This window comes from Gorilla gorilla, chromosome 2 (genome assembly GCF_029281585.2).
Source record: "Gorilla gorilla gorilla isolate KB3781 chromosome 2, NHGRI_mGorGor1-v2.1_pri, whole genome shotgun sequence".
NCBI classification, from domain to species: Eukaryota; Metazoa; Chordata; class Mammalia; order Primates; family Hominidae; genus Gorilla; species Gorilla gorilla.
This window is the reverse complement of record NC_086017.1, coordinates 61,296,858-61,317,006: the sequence shown is the minus strand read 5'-3', so window position 1 is coordinate 61,317,006 and position 20,149 is coordinate 61,296,858. Positions and strand designations below refer to the sequence as shown.

At 44.2% G+C, this 20,149-nt stretch overlaps 1 protein-coding gene across 11 annotated transcripts in view; it reads left to right on the top strand.

Annotated features, from left to right (window-relative positions):
• The window catches only part of DCAF1 (DDB1 and CUL4 associated factor 1), a 111,295-nt gene that overhangs the window by 42,092 nt on the left and 49,054 nt on the right, over window positions 1-20,149 (top strand). The gene's annotated exons all lie outside the window — the stretch shown is intronic.

Here is a 20,149-nt window from a genome sequence, read left to right as displayed (position 1 = left end):
CTCAGCCTCCCAAGTAGCTGGGATTACAGGCGCCCACCACCATGTCCACTTAATTTTTGTAATTTTAGTAGAGATGGGATTTCACCATGTTGGTCAGGTTGGCCTCGAACTCCTGACCTCAGGTGATCCAGCTGCCTCGGCTTCCCAAAGTGCTGGGATTACAGGCGTGAGCCATCGCACCTGGCCAGTATTTTTAATTTTATTTTATTTACTTTTGTTTTTTCATTTTTTGAGACTGAGTCTTGCTCTGTCGCCCAGGCTGGAATGCAGTGGTGCAGTCTCAGCTCACTGCAACTTCCTCCTGGGTTCAAGCAATTCTTGTGCCTCAGCCTCCTGGGTACCTGGGATTACAGGTGTATGCTACCATGCCTGGCTAATTTTTGTATTTTTAGTAGAGACAGCGTTTCACCATGTTGGCCAGGCTGGTCTCAAACTCCTGACCCAAGTGTTCCACCCTCCTTGGCCTCCCAGAGTGCTGGGATTACAGGCATGAACTGCCACACCTGGCCATTATAGAATTTTTTTAAATCTTGAGATTATATGTTGTGTGGTTTTTTTTTTCTTTTTTCTTTTTTAATTTTATTATTATACTTTAAGTTTTAGGGTACATGTGCACAACGTGCAGGTTTGTTACATATGTATACATGTGCCATGTTGGTGTGCTGCACCCATTAACTCGACATTTAGCATTAGGTATATCTCCTAATGCTATCCCTCCCTGCTTCCCCCACCCCACAACAGTCCCCGGTGTGTGATGTTCCCCTTCCTGTGTCCATGTGTTCTCATTGTTCAGTTCCCACCTATGAGTGAGAACATGCGGTGTTTGGTTTTTTGTCCTTGCGATAGTTTGCTGAGAATGATGGTTTGCAGTTTCATCCATGTCCCTACAAAGGACATGAACTCATCATTTTTTATGGCTGCATAGTATTCCATGGTATATATGTGCCACATTTTCTTAATCCAGTCTATCCTTGTTGGACATTTAGGTTGGTTCCAAGTCTTTGCTATTGTGAATAGTGCCACAATAAACATACATGTGCATGTGCCTTTATAGCAGCATGATTTATAATCCTTTGGGTATATACCCAGTAATGGGATGGCTGGGTCAAATGGTATTTCTAGTTCTAGATCCCTGAGGAATCGCCACACTGACTTCCACAGTGGTTGAACTAGTTTACAGTCCCACCAACAGTGTAAAAGTGTTCCTATTTCTCCACATCCTCTCCAGCACCTGTTGTTTCCTGACTTTTTAATGATTGCCATTCTAACTGGTGTGAGATGGTATCTCATTGTGGTTTTGATTTGCATTTCTCTGATGGCCAGTGATGGTGAGCATTTTTTCATGTGTTTTTTGGCTGCATAAATGTCTTCTTTTGAGAAGTGTCTGTTCATATCCTTTGCCCACTTTTTGATGGGGCTGTTTGTTTTTTTCTTGTAAATTTGCTTGAGTTCATTGTAGATTCTGGATATTAGCCCTTTGTCAGATGAGTAGGTTGCAAAAATTTTCTCCCATTTTGTAGGTTGCCTGTTCACTCTGATGGTAGTTTCTTTTGCTGTGCAGAAGCTGTTTAGTTTAATTAGATCCCATTTGTCAATTTTGGCTTTTGTTGCTATTGCTTTTGGTGTTTTAGACATGAAGTCCTTGCCCATGCCTGTGTCCTGAATGGTATTGCCTAGGTTTTCTTCTATGGTTTTTATGATTTTAGGTCTAACATTTAAGTCTTTGATCCATCTTGAATTAATTTTTGTATAAGTTGTAAGGAAGGGATCCAGTTTCAGCTTTCTACATATGGCTAGCCAGTTTTCCCAGCACCATTTATTAAATAGGGAATCCTTTCCCCTTTGCTTGTTTTTGTCAGGTTTGTCAAAGATCAGATAGTTGTAGATATGCAGCATTATTTCTGAGGGCTCTATTCTGTTCCATTGGTCTATATCTCTGTTTTGGTACCAGTACCACGCTGTTTTGGTTACTGTAGCCTTGTAGTATAGTTTGAAGTCAGGTAGCGTGATGCCTCCAGCTTTGTTCTTTTGGCTTAGGATTGACTTGGCGATGCGGGCTCTTTTTTGGTTCCATATGAACTTTAAAGTAGTTTTTTCCAATTCTGTGAAGAAAGTCATTGGTAGCTTGATGGGGATGGCATTGAATCTATAAATTACCTTGGGCAGTATGGCCATTTTCACGATACTGATTCTTCCTACCCATGAGCATGGAATGTTCTTCCATTTGTTTGTATCCTCTTTAATTTCATTGAGCAGTGGTTTGTAGTTCTCCTTGAAGAGGTCCTTCACATCCCTTGTAAGTTGGATTCCTAGGTATTTTATTCTCTTTGAAGCAATTGTGAATGGGAGTTCACTCATGATTTGGCTCTCTTGTTTGTCTGTGTTATTGGTGTATAAGAATGCTTGTGATTTTTGTACATTGATTTTGTATCCTGAGACTTTGCTGAAGTTGCTTATCAGCTTGAGGAGATTTTGGGCTGAGACGATGGGGTTTTCTAGATATACAATCATGTCATCTGCAAACAGGGACAATTTGACTTCCTCTTTTCCTAATTGAATACCCTTTATTTCCTTCTCCTGCCTGATTGCCCTGGCCAGAACTCCCAACACTATGTTGAATAGGAGTGGTGAGAGAGGGCATCCCTGTCTTGTGCCCGTTTTCAAAGGGAATGCTTCCAGTTTTTGCCCATTCAGTATGATATAGGCTGTGGGTTTGTCATAGATAGCTCTTATTATTTTGAGATACGTCCCATCAGTCCCTAATTTATTGAGAGTTTTTAGCATGAAGGTTGTTGAATTTTGTCACAGGCCTTTTCTGCATCTGTTGAGATAGTCATGTGGTTTTTGTCTTTGGTTCTGTTTATATGCTGGATTACATTTATTGATTTGCATATGTTGAACCAGTCTTGCATCCCAGGGATGAAGCCCACTTGATCATGGTAGATAAGCTTTTTGATGTGCTGCTGGATTCGGTTTGCCAGTATTTTATTGAGGATTTTTGCATCGATGTTCATCAAGGATATTGGTCTAAAATTCTCTTTTTTGGTTGTGTCTTTGCCAGGCTTTGGTATCAGGATGATGCTGGCCTCATAAAATGAGTTAGGGAGGATTCCCTCTTTTTCTGTTGATTGGAATAGTTTCAGAAGGAATGGTACCAGCTCCTCTTTGTACCTCTGGTAGGATTTGGCTGTGAATCCATCTGGTCCTGGACTTTTTTTGGTTGGTAAGCTATTGATTATTGCCTCAATTTCAGAGCCTGTTATTGGTCTGTTCAGAGATTCAACTTCTTCCTGGTTTAGTCTTGGGAGGATGTATGTGTCGAGGAATTTATCCATTTCTTCTAGATTTTCTAGTTTATTTGTGTAGAGGTGTTTATAGTATTCTCTGATGGTAGTTCGTATTTCCGTGGGATCGGTCGTGATATCCCCTTTATCATTTTTTATTGTGTCTATTTGATCCTTCTGTCTTTTCTTCTTTATTATTCTTGCTAGCGGTCTATCAATTTTGTTGATCTTTTCAAAAAACCAGCTCCTGGATTCATTAATTTTTTGAAGGGTTTTTTGTGTCTCTATTTCCTTCAGTTCTGCTCTGATCTTATTTCTTGCCTTCTGCTAGCTTTTGAATGTGTTTGCTCTTGCTTTTCTAGCTCTCTTAATTGTGATGTTAGGGTGTCAGTTTTAGATCTTTCCTGCTTTCTCTTGTGGGCATTTAGTGCTATAAATTTCCCTCTACACACTGCTTTGAATGTATCCCAGAGGTTCTGGTATGTTGTGTTTTTGTTCTCATTGGTTTCAAAGAACATCTTTATTTCTGCCTTCATTTCATTATGTACCCAGTAGTCATTCAGGAGCAGGTTGTTCAGTTTCCATGTAGTTGAGCAGTTTTGAGTGAGTTTCTTAATCCTGAGTTCTAGTTTGATTGCACTGTGGTCTGAGAGACAGTTTTTTATAATTTCTGTTTGTTTACATTTGCTGAGGAGTGCTTTACTTCCAACTATGTGGTCAGTTTTGGAGTAGGTGTGGTGTGGTGCTGAAAAGAATGTATATTCTGTTGATTTGGGGTGGAGAGTTCTGTAGATGTCTGTTAGGTCTGCTTGATGCAGAGCTGAGTTCAATTCCTGGGTATCCTTGTTAACTTTCTGTCTTGTTGATCTGTCTAATGTTGACAGTGGGGTGTTAAAGTCTCCCATTATTATTGTGTGGGAGTCTGCGTCTCTTTATAGGTCTCTAAGGACTTGCTTTATGAATCTGGGTGCTCCTGTATTGGATGCATATATATTTAGGATAGTTAGCTCTTCTTGTTGAATTGATCCCTTTACCATTATGTAATGGCCTTCTTTGTCTCTTTTGATCTTTGTTGGTTTAAAGTCTGTTTTATCAGAGACTAGGATTGCAGCCCCTGCCTTTTTTTGTTTTCCATTTGCTTGGTAGATCTTCCTCCATACCTTTATTTTGAGCCTATGTGTGTCTCTGCATGTGAGATGGGTTTCCTGAATACAGCACACTGATGGGTCTTGACTCTTTATCCAATTTGCCAGTCTGTGTCTTTTAATTGGAGCATTTAGCCCATTTACATTTAAAGTTAATATTGTTATGTGTGAATTTGATCCTGTCATTATGATGTTAGCTGGTTATTTTGCTCGATAGTTGATGCAGTTTCTTCCTAGCGTTGATGGTCTTTACAATTTGGCATGTTTTTGCAGTGGCTGGTACCGGTTGTTCCTTTCCATGTTTAGTGCTTCCTTCAGGAGCTCTTGTAAGGCCGGCCTGGTGGTGACAAAATCTCTCAGCATTTGCTTGTCTGTGAAGTATTTTATTTCTCCTTCACTTATGAAGCGTAGTTTGGCTGGATATGAGATTCTGGGTTGAAAATTCTTTTCTTTAAGAATGTTGAATATTGGTTCCCACTCTCTTCTGGCTTGTAGAGTTTCTGTAGAGAGATCGGCTGTTAGTCTGATGGGCTTCCCTTTGTGGGTAACCCGACCTTTCTCTCTGGCTGCCCTTAACATTTTTTCCTTCATTTCAGCTTTGGTGAATCTGACAATTATGTGTCTTGGAGTTGCTCTTCTCGAGGAGTATCTTTGTGGCGTTCTCTGTATTTCCTGAATTTGAATGTTGGCCTGCCTTGCTAGATTGGGGAAGTTCTCCTGGATAATATCCTGCAGAGTGTTTTCCAACTTGGTTCCATTCTCCCTGTCACTTTCAGGTACACCAATCAGACGTAGATTTGGTGTTTTCACATAGTCCCATATTTCTTGGAGGCTTGTTCGTTTCTTTTTATTCTTTTTTCTCTAAACTTCTCTTCTCGTTTCATTTCATTAATTTCGTCTTCCATCACTGGTACCCTTTTTCCAGTTGATTGCATCGGCTACTGAGGCTTCTGCATTCGTCACGTAGCTTTCTGTGCCTTGGTTTTCAGCTCCATCAGGTCCTTTAAGGACCTCTCTGCATTGGTTATTCTAGTTATCCATTTGTCTAATTTTTTTTCAAAGCTTTTAACTTCTTTGCCATTGGTTCAAATTTCCTCCTGTAGCTCGGAGTAGTTTGGTCATCTGAAGCCTTCTCTCAGTTCATCAAAGTCATTCTCCGTCCAGCTTTGTTCCATTACTGGTGAGGAACTGTGTTCCTTTGGAGGAGAGGCACTCTGATTTTTAGAGTTTCCGGTTTTTCTGCTCTGTTTTTTCCCCATCTTTGTGGTTGTAGCTACCTTTCGTTTTTGATGATGGTGACATACAGATGGGTTTTTGGTGTGGATGTCCTTTCTGTTTGTTAGTTTTCCTTCTAACAGACAGGTCCCTCAGCTGCAGGTCTTGTGGAGTTTGCTAGAGGTCCACTTCAGACGCTGTTTGCGTGGGTATCAGCAGCGGTGGCTGCAGAATAGCGGATATTGGTGAACCGCAGATGGTGCTGCCTGATCGTTCCTCTGGAAGTTTTGTCTCAGAGGAGTACCCGGCCGTGTGAGGTGTCAGTCCGCCCCTACTGGGGGATGCCTTCCAGTTAGGCTACTTGGGGGTCAGGGACCCACTTGAGGAGGCAGTCCGCCTGTTCTCAGATCTCAAGCTGCATGCTGGGAGAACCACTACTCTCTTCAAAGCTGTCAGAGAGGGACATTTAAGTCTGCAGAGGTTACTGCTGTCTTTTTGTTTGTCTGTGCCCTGCCCCCAGAGGTGGAGCCTACAAAGGCAGGCAGGCCTCCTTGAGCTGTGGTGGGCTCCACCCAGTTCGAGCTTCCGGGCCGCTTTGTTTACCTAATCAAACAACTAACTCAGCAATGGCGGGCGCCCCTCCCCCAGTCTCGCTGCCGCCTTTCAGTTTGATCTGGGACTGCTGTGCTAGCAATGAGGGAGACTCTGTGGGCGTAGGACCCTCCGAGCCAGGTGCGGGATGTAATCTCCTGGTGTGCCGTTTTTTAAGCCCGTTGGAAAAGCGCAGTATTAGGGTTGGAGTGATCTGATTTTCCAGGTGCTGTCTGTCACCGATTTCTTTGACTAGGAAAGGGAATTCCCTGACCCCTTGCACTTCCTGGGTGAGGCGATGCCTCGCCCTGCTTCTGCTAGCACACGGTGCACTGCACCCGCTGTCCTGCACCTACTGTCTGGCACTCCCCAGTGAGATGAACCCGGTACCTCAGTTGGAAATGCAGAAATCACCCGTCTTCTGTGTTGCTCGCGCTGGGGGCTGTCCACCGGAGCTGTTCCTATTTGGCCATCTTGGCTCCTCCCCCGGATCTTTTTTTTTTCTGTTTTTGAGACAGAGTCTTGCTCTTGTCACCCAGGCTGGAGTGCAGTGGTGTGATCTTGGCTCACTGCAACTTCCGCCTCCCAGGTTCCAGTGATTCTTTTGCCTCAGCCTCCCAAGTAGCTGGGACTACAGGCTCGTGCCACCATGCCTGGCAAATTTTTGTATTTTTAGTAGAGATGGGGTTTCACCATATTGGTCAGGCTGGTCTTGAACTCCTGACCTCGTGATCTGCCTGCCTCAGCCTCCCAAAGTGCTGGGATTACAGGTGTGAGCCACTGCGCCCAGCCTTTTTTTTTGAGATGGGGTCTTCCTCTGTTGCCCAGGCTGGAGTGAAGTGGTGAGATCACCATGGCTCACTGCAGCCTTGACCTCCTGGGCTTAAGCTGTTCTCCCACCTCAGCCTCCTGAGTAGCTGGAAGTATAGGCATGTGTCACCATGCCCGGCTAATTTTTAAATTTTTTTGTAGAGACGAGGTCTCACTGTGTTGCCGGGCTAGTCTCAAACTTCTGGGCTGAAACCATCTTCCTGCCTTGGCCTCCCAAAGTGCTGGGATTACAGACATGAGACACCATGCCTGGCCCACGTGTTTCTGGAATGGATTTATAATGTCAAACTCTTACTTTTGATGAGTGATCTTCCCAGTGATAAAGAGCTTTGTATTTGAGGAAGCCTTTCTTTCCCATTCTTCGTGGTATTTAGTATTCGTGTAGCTAATATTAGAAGATCTCTTTTGTGCTGTGTTCTGTTGTAGGGGCTTGGAATATTTTGTTAGCAACATGAGAGCTTTACATTCATGTAGGTGTTTGGGGGTGGGCAAACAAAAATAAACTGATAATTTCAAACAAGGGTAAGTGTTAGGAAGACAAGCAAATGTTAAATTGATAGTGACTATGCATGTATGCTTCAACTATCAAAAATTAGGGGCTGGGTAGGCCAGGCGTGGTGGCTCACGCCTGTAACCCCAGCACTTTGGGAGGCCGAGGTGGGCAGATCACGAGGTTAGGAGATCGAGACCATCCTGGCTAACACAGTGAAACCCCGTCTCTACTAAAAATACAAAAAATTAGCCGGGCGTGGTGGTGGGCGCCTGTAGTCCCAGCTACTCGGGAGGCTGAGGCAGGAAAATGGTGTGAACCTGGGAGGCGGAGCTTGCAGTGAGCCGAGATTGTGCCACTGCACTCCAGCCTGGGCGACAGAGCGAGACTCCGTCTCAAAAAAAAACAGAACAAAACAAAACAAAAATTAGGGGCTGGGCGTCGTGGCTCACGCCTGTAATCCCAGCACTTTGGGAGGCCGAGGCAGGTAGCTCACTTGAGGCCAGTAGTTTGAGATCAGTCTGGCCAACATGGCAAAACCCTGTCTCTACAAAAAAATACAAAAGTTAGCCAGGTGTGGTGGTGTGTGACTGTAGTCCCATCTCCTTAGGAGGCTGAGGTATGAGAATCGCTTGAACCCAGGAGGTGGAAGTTGCAGTGAGATAAAATCATGCCACTCAACTCCACTCTGGGTGACAGAGTGAGACTCCATCTCAATAAATAAATAAATAAATAAATAAATAAATAAATAAATAAATAAAAGAGAAAAATTAGGGCCAGGTGAGTTGGCTCATATCTGTAATCCCAGGAGTTCGTGAGGCTAAGGCAGGAGGAGTGCTTGAGCCCAGGAGTTCAAGACTGGCAATGTAGCCTGTGCAATATAGGAAGACCCTGTCTCTACAAAAATAAATCATTATCTGGGCACGGTAGCTCATGCCTGTAGTCCCAGATGTTTGGAATGCTGAGGCGGGAGGATCGCTTCAACTCAGGAAGTAGAGGCTATGGTTAGCCCTGATCGTGCTGCCGCACTCCAGCCCTGACAAGAGAGTGAGACAGAAAAGAAAAAATTAGTTGCTCAAGTTTTAGACGTAATGTAAATATTTTCTATCTTAGCTTTATGAATTTGCTGTGTGAATTGGATATGTCCCATAGCTTGCTTGTTTTTTTTTTTTTTTGAGATGGAGTCACGCTCTGTCGTGCAGGCTGGAGTGCAGTGGCGCGATCTCGGGCCACTGCAACGTCTGCCTCCCGGGTTCAAGCAATTCTCCTGCTTCAGTCTCCTGAGTAGCTGGGATTACAGGTGCGCGCCACCACGCCTGGCTAATTTTTATATTTTTAGTAAAGATGGGGTTTCTCCATGTTGGTCAGGCTGGTCTCAAACTCCCGACCTCAGCTGATCCGCCCACCTTGGCCTCCCAAAGTGCTGGGATTACAGGTGTGAGCCGCTGTGCCCGGCCACTTGCTTTATTTTTAAAGCTCTTAAAATTTTAATCTTCTTAAACACTCTGGAAATCTTTTTTTTTTCTTTCTTTTGAGACAGGTTAAAAGAAAAGCTCACTGCAGCCTTGACCTCCTTGTCTCAAACCATTCTCCTGCCTCAGCCTCCCAAGTAGCTAGGACCATAGGCAAGTGCCACCATGCCCGGCTAATTTTTAAAAAATTTTTTTTGTAGAGATAAGGTCTCCCTATGTTGCCCAGGCTGGTCTCACACTCTTGGGCTCAAGCAGTCCTCCCGCCTCAGCCTCCCAAAGTGCTGGGATTATAGGAATGAGCTACTGCACCCAGCCTGGAAGTCTTATTATAGTTAAGTGTATTAACTAAGTGAAAGATCTTGATTCTTATTTAGCTTTTAAGGAAATTCATATTAACTTTTATTGCAGAATAATTGTGCCACAGAAAGTATTTTAGAGAATAACGTTGTGATTAACGTTATAATTTGCAATATCGTTTATAGACTAAAATCTCCAGTTAGCAACCCCTGTGTGAGACTAGAAGAATCTGTCTTTGTAAAAAATTTTTAATATGGATTATTTTGAAAATCAGGATGATAAAAGCATTTATGGCAATATATTTGTATACACAAGGTTTATCAAAGATTACAGATTTTGTTTTTTTTTTTTTTTGAGAGAGAGCCTCACTCTGTTGCCCAGGCTGGAGTGCAATAGTGTGATCTCGGCTCACTGCAACCTCCACCTGCTGGGTTCAAGTGATTCTCCTGCCTCAACTTCCTGAGTAGCTGGGATTACAGGTGCCCGCCGCCAAGCCCGGCTAATTTTTAAAATATTTTTATTAGAGATGGGGTTTCACCACGTTGGCCAGGCTGGTCTTGAATTCCTGACCTCAGATGATTCGCCCACCTCAGCCTCCCAAAGTGCTGGGATTACAGGCATGAGCCACTGCACCCAGCCGATTACAGATGATTTAACGGGGCTTTTTGAAAATTTCCATGTTGTCCTTGTAGGAAAATCATCTCTGGTTCTTTATAGTTTCATCATTGTAGATCTAGAAAGAAATGAATGCCCTTTGGCGGTTAGAAACACTATTTAAGGGAAATTATGAATAATAAAGCTTTCTGCAAGAACAGTTTTATCGTTTCCTAATTAATAGTTTATTGGGAGAAGTGACTTATTCCATTGTGCATTAGATTGGAAATTGTTTTGAATCCAGTGTTTAGAGAACAGATTGCAAGCCTTTTTCATATTGTGTTACTTGATTACATGATGATCTGTACTCTTCAGAAGTATCCTATGCAGCTTTTTTTAATGAATCAATATTTCTTAAAATATTTTAATTATAGCAATGAATGAGTCAGAAATCATTATTTCTCAACAAGTTGGCTATTGGTGTTCCTCAGAAGTTATAATTAAGACTTATTCAGCCTGGATGACCTAAGGAGACCTCATTTACAAAGAGATGGAGTCTCTTTGTGGGTGTAGTGGTGCACACTGTGGTCTCAGCTGCTTGGGAGGCTGAGGTGGGAAGATTGCCTGGGCCCAGGAGGTGGACGCTGCAGTGAACTGTGATTGTGCCACTGCTTTCCAGCCTGGGAGACAGAGCGAGACCCTGTCTCAAAAAAGAAAAGAAAAAGACTTACTGCTCTAGGATGGTGTTTTTCAAATTTTGTGAAACATAGTAACATGTACTTTTTTTTAAACCTTGAAACCCAGTCCATACATTATATGTATGAAAAAGAAGTTTTAAAAACACTGTTTACTCTTTGTGCAATTCATTCTGATAGTTTTTTACTTTATTTCTTTTTTAAAATGCTGGTTCAGTGTACTAAGTTGGTTTTATTCCGCCACTGTTTTTAAAAAGTTGTTGACTTTTACTTTCAGAGATATTGAAAAAAAGCTTTACAATCTTTTCTTTTCTTTTTTTTTTTTTTTTGAGACAGAGTTTTGCTCTTGTTGCCCAGGCTGGAGTGCAACGGCATGATCTCAGCTCACTGCAACCTCTGCCTCCCAGGTTCAAGTGATTCTCCTGCCTCGGCCTCCCGAGTAGCTGAGATTACATGCACGTGCCACCATGCCCAGCTAATTTTTTGTATTTTTGGTAGAGATGGGGTTTCACCATGTTAGCCAGGCTGGTCTCAAACTCTTAACCTCAGGTGATCCACCCGTCTTGGCCTCCCATAGTGCTGGGATTACACCTGACCTAAAATCTATTTATTTTTATTTTTTAAATATATATGAAAAAATAGAGACAGAGTCTCATTATGTTGCCCAGGCTGGTCTTGAACTCCTGAGCTCAAATGTTCCTCCCCGGCTTGGTTTCCCAAGGTGCTGGCATTACAGGCATGAGCCACTGTGTCTGGCCTAAAATTTATTTTTATTTAAAATTATTTGGCTGCAGGCTGGGCAACATGGCGAGACCCCATCTGTAAATATATATATATATATATGCTGAGTGTGGTGGCACATGGCTGTAGTCCTGGCTAGTTGGGAGGTTGAGGCAGGAGGATTGCTTCAGCGCAGGAGTTCGAGGTTGCAGTGAGTTATGATTATGTCACTGCATTCCGGCCTGGGTGGCAGAGTGAGACCTTGTCACTAAAAAAAAAAAAAAAAGAATTTCCTTTTTATATTGTTCATTGCTAGTGTATAGAAATGCAACTGATTTTTGTATGTTGATTTTGTATCCTATAACTTTGCTGAATGTGTTACTTAACTGACAGGTTTTTTTGTGTATGGAGTCTTTAGGGTTTTACACATATAAGATCACGTCATTTGCCAACAGAGGTAATCTTACTTCTTACTCTCTAATCTGGATTCCTTTAATTTCCTTTTTTATGTCTAATTACTCTCACTAGAACTTCCAGTACTATGTTTAATAGAAGTGGCAAAAGTGGACACCTTGACCAGGTGTGGTGGCTCATGCCTGTAACCTCAGTACTTTGGGAGGCCGAGGTGGGAAGATCGCTTGTGCTCAGGAGTTCAAGACCATCCTGGAAAACATAGTGAGACCTTGTCTCTTAAAAAATAAGTGGATATCTTTTTCTTGATCTTAAGGGAAAGCCTTTCAATCTTTCACTGTTGAGTATGATATTAGCTATGAGTTTTCATAAATGGCCTTTATTATGCTGATGTTTCCTTCTAGAATCTAGTTTATTGTTTTTTCATTACAGGGTATTGACTTGTCAACATTTTTTTGTATCAGTTGCAGTGGTTATGTGGTATGTTGAACTGTCTTTGAATTCCTGAGATATTGTTTATTTAGTCATGATGTATAATCCTCTTATGCTGCTGAATTCATTTTCCTAGTATTTTGTTGAGGATTTTTATAACTATAGTCATGAGTGGTATATTGGTCTATAGCTTTCTTTTCTCACAGTGTCTTTAGCTTTGGTAATGCTGGCATCATAAAATGAGTTAGGAAGTGTTACCTCCCAGTCAATTTTTGGGAAGAGTTATGAGAAGGATTGGTGTTAATTCTTCTTTATTTTATTTAATTATTTAAAGAGATGGGTCTGGTTTTGTTGCCTAAGTTTGTCTCGAACTCCTAGCCTTAAGCGATCCTCCTGCCTCAGCCTCTCAAATTGTTGGGCTTACAAGCATAAGCCGCCATATCCGGCTTTAATTCTTTAAATGTTCCGTAGAATTTACTAGCAAAGTCATCGTGTCCTGGGTTTTTCTGTTTTGGGAAGTTTTTGATTATTGATTCAATTTCCTTACTACTTATAGGTCTATTTAGTTTTTCTGTTTCTTTATGAGTCAGTTTTGGTAGATTTGTCCATTTTATCTTGGTTATCCAATTTGTTGTTGTACAGTTGTATATGGTATTCTCTTATAAATCTTTTTATTTCTATAAAGTTGGTAGTAATGAGGCCTGTTTCATTTCTGATGCTAGTAATGTGAGTCCTCTCTTTTATTCTTGACCTGTCTTGCCAAAAGTTTGTCAATTTTGTTGATCTTTTTTTTTTTTTGTTCCTTTTTTTTTTATTTTTTATTGATCATTCTTGGGTGTTTCTCGCAGAGGGGGATTTGGCAGGGTTACAGGACAATAGTGGAGGGAAGGTCAGCAGATAAACAAGTGAACAAAGTTCTCTGGTTTTCCTAGGCAGAGGACCCTGCGGCCTTCCGCAGTGTTTGTGTCCCTGGGTACTTGAGATTAGGGAGTGGTGATGGCTCTTAAGGAGCATGCTGCCTTCAAGCATCTGTTTAACAAAGCACATCTTGCACCGCCCTTAATCCATTCAACCCTGAGTGGATACAGCACATGTTTCAGAGAGCACAGGGTTGGGGGTAGGGTCACAGATCAACAGGATCCCAAGGCAGAAGGATTTTTTCTTAGTACAGATCAAAATGAAAAGTCTCCCATGTCTACCTCTTTCTACACAGACACGGCAACCATCCGATTTCTCAATCTTTTCCCCACCTTTCCCCCCTTTCTATTCCACAAAACCGCCATTGTCATCATGGCCCGTTCTCAATGAGCTGTTGGGTACACCTCCCAGACTGGGTGGTGGCCGGGCAGAGGGGCTCCTCACTTCCCAGTAGGGGCGGCCGGGCAGAGGCGCCCCTCACCTCCCGGATGGGGCGGCTGGCCAGGTGGGGGGCTGAACCCCCACCTCCCTCCTGGACGGGGCGGCTGGCCGGTGGGGGGCTGACCCCCCCCCACCTCCCTCCCGGACGGGGTGGCTGGCCAGGCGGGGGGCTGACCCCCCACCTCCCTCCCGGACAGGGTGGCAGGCTGGGCGGTGGGCTGACCCCCCCACCTCCCTCCTGGACGGGGCGGCTGGCCGGGCTGAGGGGCTCCTCACTTCCCAGCAGGGGCAGCCGGGCAGAGGCGCCCCTCACCTCCCGGACGGGGCGGCTGGCCGGGTGGGGGGCTGACCCCCCCACCTCCCTCCTGGACAGAGCGGCTGGCCGGGCAGAGGGGCTCCTCACTTCCCAGTAGGGGCGGCCGGGCAGAGGCGCCCCTCACCTCCCGGACGGGGCGGCTGGCCAGGCGGGGGGCTGACCCCCCCACCTCCCTCCCGGACGGGGCGGCTGGCCGGGCGGGGGGCTGACCCCCCCACCTCCCTCCCGGACGGGGCGGCTGGCCGGGCGGGGGGCTGACCCCCCCACCTCCCTTCCGGACGGGGCGGCTGGCTGGGCGGGGGGCTGACCCCCCCACCTCCCTCCCGGACGGGGCGGCCAGCCGGGCGAGGGGCTGACCCCCCCACCTCCCTCCCAGACGAGGTGGCTGCCAGGCGGAGACGCTCCTCACTTCCCAGACGGGGTGGCTGCTGGGCGGAGGGGCTCCTCACTTCTCGGGCGGGGCGGCTGCCGGGCGGAGGGGCTCCTCACTTCTCAGACGGGGCGGTTGCCAGGCAGAGGGGTCTCCTCACTTCTCAGACGGGGCGGCCGGGCAGAGACGCTCCTCACATCCGGGACGGGGCGGCAGGGCAGAGGTGCTCCCCACATCTCAGACGATGGGCGGCCGGGCAGAGACGCTCCTCACTTCCCAGATGTGATGGCGGCCGGGAAGAGGCACTCCTCACTTCCTAGATGGGATGGCGGCCGGGCAGAGACGCTCCTCACTTTCCAGACTGGGCAGCCAGGCAGAGGGGCTCCTCACATCCCGGACGATGGGCGGCCAGGCGGAGACGCTCCTCACTTCCCAGACAGGGCGGCAGCCGGGCAGAGGCTGCAATCTCGGCATTTTGGGAGGCCATGGCAGGCGGCTGGGAGGTGGTTGTAGCGGGCCGAGATCACGCCACTGCACTCCAGCCTGGGCACCATTGAGCACCGAGTGAACGAGACTCCGTCTGCAATCCCGGCACCTCGGGAGGCCGAGGCTGGCCGATCACTCGCGGTTAGGAGCTGGAGACCAGCCCGGCCAACACAGCGAAACCCCGTCTCCACCAAAAAAATACGAAAACCAGTCAGGCGTGGCGGCGCGCGCCTGCAATCGCAGGCACTAGGCAGGCTGAGGCAGGAGAATCAGGCAGGGAGGTTGCAGTGAGCTGAGATGGCAGCAGTACCGTCCAGCTTCGGCTCGGCATCAGAGGGAGACCGTGGAAAGAGCGGGAGAGGGAGACCGTGGGGAGAGGGAGAGGGAGGGGGAGGGGGAGGGGGAGGGAGGAATTTTGTTGATCTTGGTGAAGAACTAACTTTTAGTTTCATTGACTTTCTGTATTTTTGTATTCTCTATTTCATTTTTCCCCACTATAATCTTTATTATTTCTTTTGCTAGCTTTGAGTATTGTTTTTTTCTAGTGGCATATGGCATAAGGCATAGTTAGGCCTAGTTCCTAATTTGATTTGAGATCTTTCTTCTTTTTTAATTGCATGTGTTTGCAGCTATAAATATCATTCTGGCCGGGCACAGTGGCTCACGCCTGTAATCCCAGTGCTTTGGGAGGCCGAGATGAGTGGATCACCTGAGATCAGGAGTTTGAGAGCAGCCTGGGCAACATGGTGAAACCCCATCTCTACTAAAAATACAAAATTAGCCAGGCGTGATGGCGTGTGCCTATAGTCCCAGCTACTTGGGAGGTTGAGGCAGGAGAATCACTCGAACTCAGGAGGCAGAGGTGGCAGTGAGCCAAGGTTGTGCCATTGCACTCCAGCCTGGGCAACAAGACCAAAACTGCATCTCAAAAAAAAGAGAAATAAATGAATAAATTTCATTTTAACCACTGACTTTGCTGCATTCCATAGGTTTTGGTATGGTTGTGTTTTCATTTGTCCAAAGTGACTTTCTAATTTCCCTCGTGATCTCTTTGACTCATTAGTTATTCAAGAGTGATGTTTAATTTTCATGTATTTGTGACTATTGTAGTTTTGTGATATTATTGTTGATTTCTAGTTGTGACTAGAAAAGATTGTGAGATTTCAATCTTTTTAAATTTATTAAGACTTGTGGCCTAACATATGGTTTACTCTGGGGAAAAAAAAACATAAAAGAACATGGAAAAAGTTCTATGTGTACTTGAGAAGACTGTGTAATCTACTGTTGTTGGGTGGAGTTTTCTGTGTACATCTTTTAGGTTCAATGGCTTATAGTGTTGTTCAAGTTCTCTGTTTCCTTATTGATCTTCTGTCTGGTTGTCTTAATCGTAACTGAAAGTGAGGGGTACAGAGTTTTTGTTTGCATAATGAAGAAGTTCTGAAAATAGATACTATACCGCTAATACTTACTTAACATTTTGAATGTACTTAGTCCTACTGAATTATACTCTTTAAAATGGTTAAACTATTGGATGTAAAATAAGGAATCAGAACTCTAAGAATAAAGTCCAAGACTCTATGAAAAAACAAAAATTATAGTTACGGAATTTAAAAACTTAGTGAATGAGCTGGGTATAGGGATGCATGCTTATAGTCTCAGTTGCTCAGAAGGCTGAGGCAGGAGGATCCCTTGAGGCCAGGAGTTCAAGATCAACTTGGGCAACAAAGTGAGACCCCTGTCTCTATGAGTTAGAGTGAAGTTTAAACAGAGCTGAAGATACAATTAATGAACTGGAAGATCTGACAGGGTAACTAATAATGAAGATCCTAGAAATAAGAGATGAAAAGTACAAAAGAAGTTGAAACATGGACTAGAATTAGAAAGTTCAAAATATCTAAAGGGAGTTTCAGGTAGAGGGAGTAGGGAGATGAGAAAGGACAAAGGCACATTCAGAGAGATGACAGTAGAATTTTAAGAATTAACAAAAGACATCACCATTCAGATTCAGGAAGTACCGTGAAGATTACCAAAGAGAAGATCTTAAAAGCAACTAGAGTAAAAAAACATTCCTGCAAATAATCAAACAGAGCAAACTTTGCCACAGCGGCAGTAGAGGTCAGAAGATAGTAGAAAATATCCTCAGTGTCTGTCTGTAAACATAGAACTTTTTTTTTTTTTAATTGAGTCAGAGTCTTGCTCTGTCGCCCAGGTTGGAATGCAGTGGTATGATGTTGGTTCACTGCAACTCTGCCTCCCGGGTTCAAGCGATTCTCCTGCCTCAGCCTCCTGAGTAGCTGGGATTATAGGCGTGTGCCACCACGCCTGGCTAATTTTTGTATTTTTAGTAGAGATGCAGTTTTGCCATGTTGACCAGGCTCGTCTCGAACTCCTGACCTCATGTGATCCACCCGCCTCGGCTTCCCGAAGTACTGGAATTACAGGCATGAGCCACCGTGCCTGGCCTGTAAACCTAGAACTGTTAATCAAAAGAAACAGTTTAGGAAGACAAAAGGTGGAACAAAATTCTTCATAACAAGTCAGTGGAAGAGAATAGATAGAATTAATATTTTAAGTTTCTTATACTGTTTGGAAAAAGGGCACAAAGAAATATGCTGAAAATACGTGGTAAATATATTCTATATCAGTAGAAATTTTACAACAAAATTTCCAAAAATGTGTTCTTCAGAGTAGTTTTTTTTTTTTTTTTTTTTTTTTGAGAGACAGTCTTGCTCTGTCACCTAGGTTGGAGTGCAGTGGCGCAATCTTAGCTCACTGCAACCTCTGCCTTCCAGGTTCAAGCAATTCTCATGCCTCAGCCTCCCGAATAGTTGGAACTACAAGGATGCACCTCTGTACCCAGCCAATTTTTGTAATTTTAGTAGAGACGGGGTTTCACCATATTGGCCAGGAGGCTGGTCTCGAACTCCTGACCTCAAGTGATCCACCTGCCTTGGCCTTCCAAAGTGCTAGGATTACAGGCATGAGCCACCATGCCCAGCCCATAGTAGGAATTTTTTTAAAATGGTCAAAACTTTTGGTAATGTATAGGAGAATGAGCTGATGACTTTTTGGAAGACTTTAAGAAAAAGAAAATATTAGGTTTTAAAAAATATTTAAAACATTTTGTTATTATTATTATTATTATTATTATTATTATTATTTTTGAGACAAAGTTTTGTTCTTGTTGGCCAGGCTGGAGCGCAGTGGTGCGATCTCGGCTCACTGCAGTCTCCACCTTCCGGGCTCAGCGATTCTCCTGCCTCAGCCTCCTGAGTAGCTGGGATTACAGGCACCTGCCACCATGCTGACTAATTTTTGTATTTTTAGTAGAGATGGGGGTTTCACCATGTTGACCAGGCTGGTCTTGAACTCCTGTCCTCAAGGTTATCCACCCTCCTTGGCCTCCCAAAGTTCTGGGATTACAGGTGTGAGCCACTGTGCACGGCCAGTATTTTTTTTCATTTTTAAATTTATTTTTATTTTTATTCTTTTTAGGGATGGGGTCTCGCTTTGTCACCCAGGCTGGAGTGCAGTGGCTCAGTCCTAGCTCACTGCAGCCTTGAACTCCTGGGCTCAAGTGATCTTCCTGCCTCAGCCTCCCAAGTAGCTTGGACTATAGGAGTCCACCACCACACCCAGCTAATTTTTAAATTTTGTTGTTGTGGAGATGGGGTCTTGCTACGTTGCCTAGGCTGGTTTCAAACTCCTGACTTCAAACACCTGACTTCAAGTAATCCTCCTGCATTGGTCTCCCAAAGCATTAGGATTACAGGCATGAGCCACTGCTCCCAGCCTTAAGTAAGCTTATAAGAAAATTAAGAACTTGGCCGGGTGCGGTGGCTCACACCTCTAATCCCAGCTCTTTGGGAGCTGAGTGGGAGATGGGCGGATCCCCTGAGGTCAGGAGTTCAAGATCAGCTTGGCCAACATGGTGAAACCCCGTCTCCACTAAAAATACAAAAATCAGCTGGGTGTGGTTGGTGTGCACCTATAATCCCAGCTACTCGGGAGGCCAAGGCAGGAGAAACACTTGAACCTGAGAGGTGGAGGTTGCACTGAGTCGAGATTGCGCCACTGCACTCCAGCCTGGGCGACAGAGCAAGACTCTGTCTCAAAAAAAAAAAAAAAAAAAAAGAACTTAGGTTTAGCAAAAGACACTGGCAAAAGCAAGAGTACTTCACAGAAGCAAAAGCCTGAATGGTCAACACATAAATGAAAAAATGCGGAACTTATTTAATAAACAAGGAAATTCAAATTAAATGAAATGCTATTTTTACACCCATCAGACTGATAGTGGTAGTGTTGGCAAAGATGTGGAAAAAGGAAGAGGACTTCTATTCACTATTGGTGGAAATGTGAATTGTTGCAATCACTTTGGAAAAATTTGGCCTCATCTAGTAAAGTTCAGCATGCACATACCCTGTGACCTAGCAGTTCTGTTCCTAGGTTTGTATGTTAGATACTTGGCTAGCACAAAAGTAGTTTATATCACCATTATTGGTCAAGCCAATAAAATAGCAGAGTATGGCAGTGAAGAGCATCTATAGGTACACTGTCTAGGTTCACATCCTAGCTCTGCCACTAGTTTTGTAACTTTTGGTTCACTAGCCTCACTGTGATTCATTTTCCTCATCTGCAAATATAGTACCTGCCCAATCATACAGGCTTGATATGAGGATGAGATAAATTAATATTTGTAGCCTGTCTTGAGTGCTATTTAAGTGTGCTACATGCAGCAATATAGATGAATCTGAAAAACATGTTGAGTAAAAAATAAGTTGCAGCAAAATATATACACTATCGCAATGTATGTAGTTCAAAAGCATATAGCAGTTAACAAAGTTTAACAAGAAAATTCTTAAAATTTAGGAGTGTTTAAACCTCCTTGCAGGAGATGGCATAAGGAGGGGCACATGGGAGGTTTCTGTTTCTTTAAAATTTTTTCTTTTTAAATCTGTGATCTGGAAAAGGTAAAAAAAAATTAATGTATTATTTATTTTTATTTTATGTTTTTATCAATCTTGGCCTACAGACGGTTTTTATTTTTTAAGCTGGGTAGTAGGACATAGGTGATTTTCAAGTTCTTTGGACCACGCATGTTTATATGTATTATATTTCATAATAAAATGTAATTAAAAATAAGTTTGGGGGCCGGGCATGGTGGCTCATGCCTGTAATCCCAGCACTTTGGGAGGCCAAGGCGGGCGGATCACGAGGTCAGGAGATCGAGACCATCCTGGCTAACATGGTGAAACCCCCCGTCTCTACTAAAAATACAAAAAATTAGCCGGGCGTGGTGGCGGGCGCCTGTAGTCCCAGCTACTCGGGAGGCTATGGCAGGAGAATGGTGTGAACCCAAGAGGCGGAGCTTGTAGTGAGCCGAGATTGTGCCACTGCACTCCAGCCTGGGCAACAGAGCAAGACTCTGTCTCAATCAATCA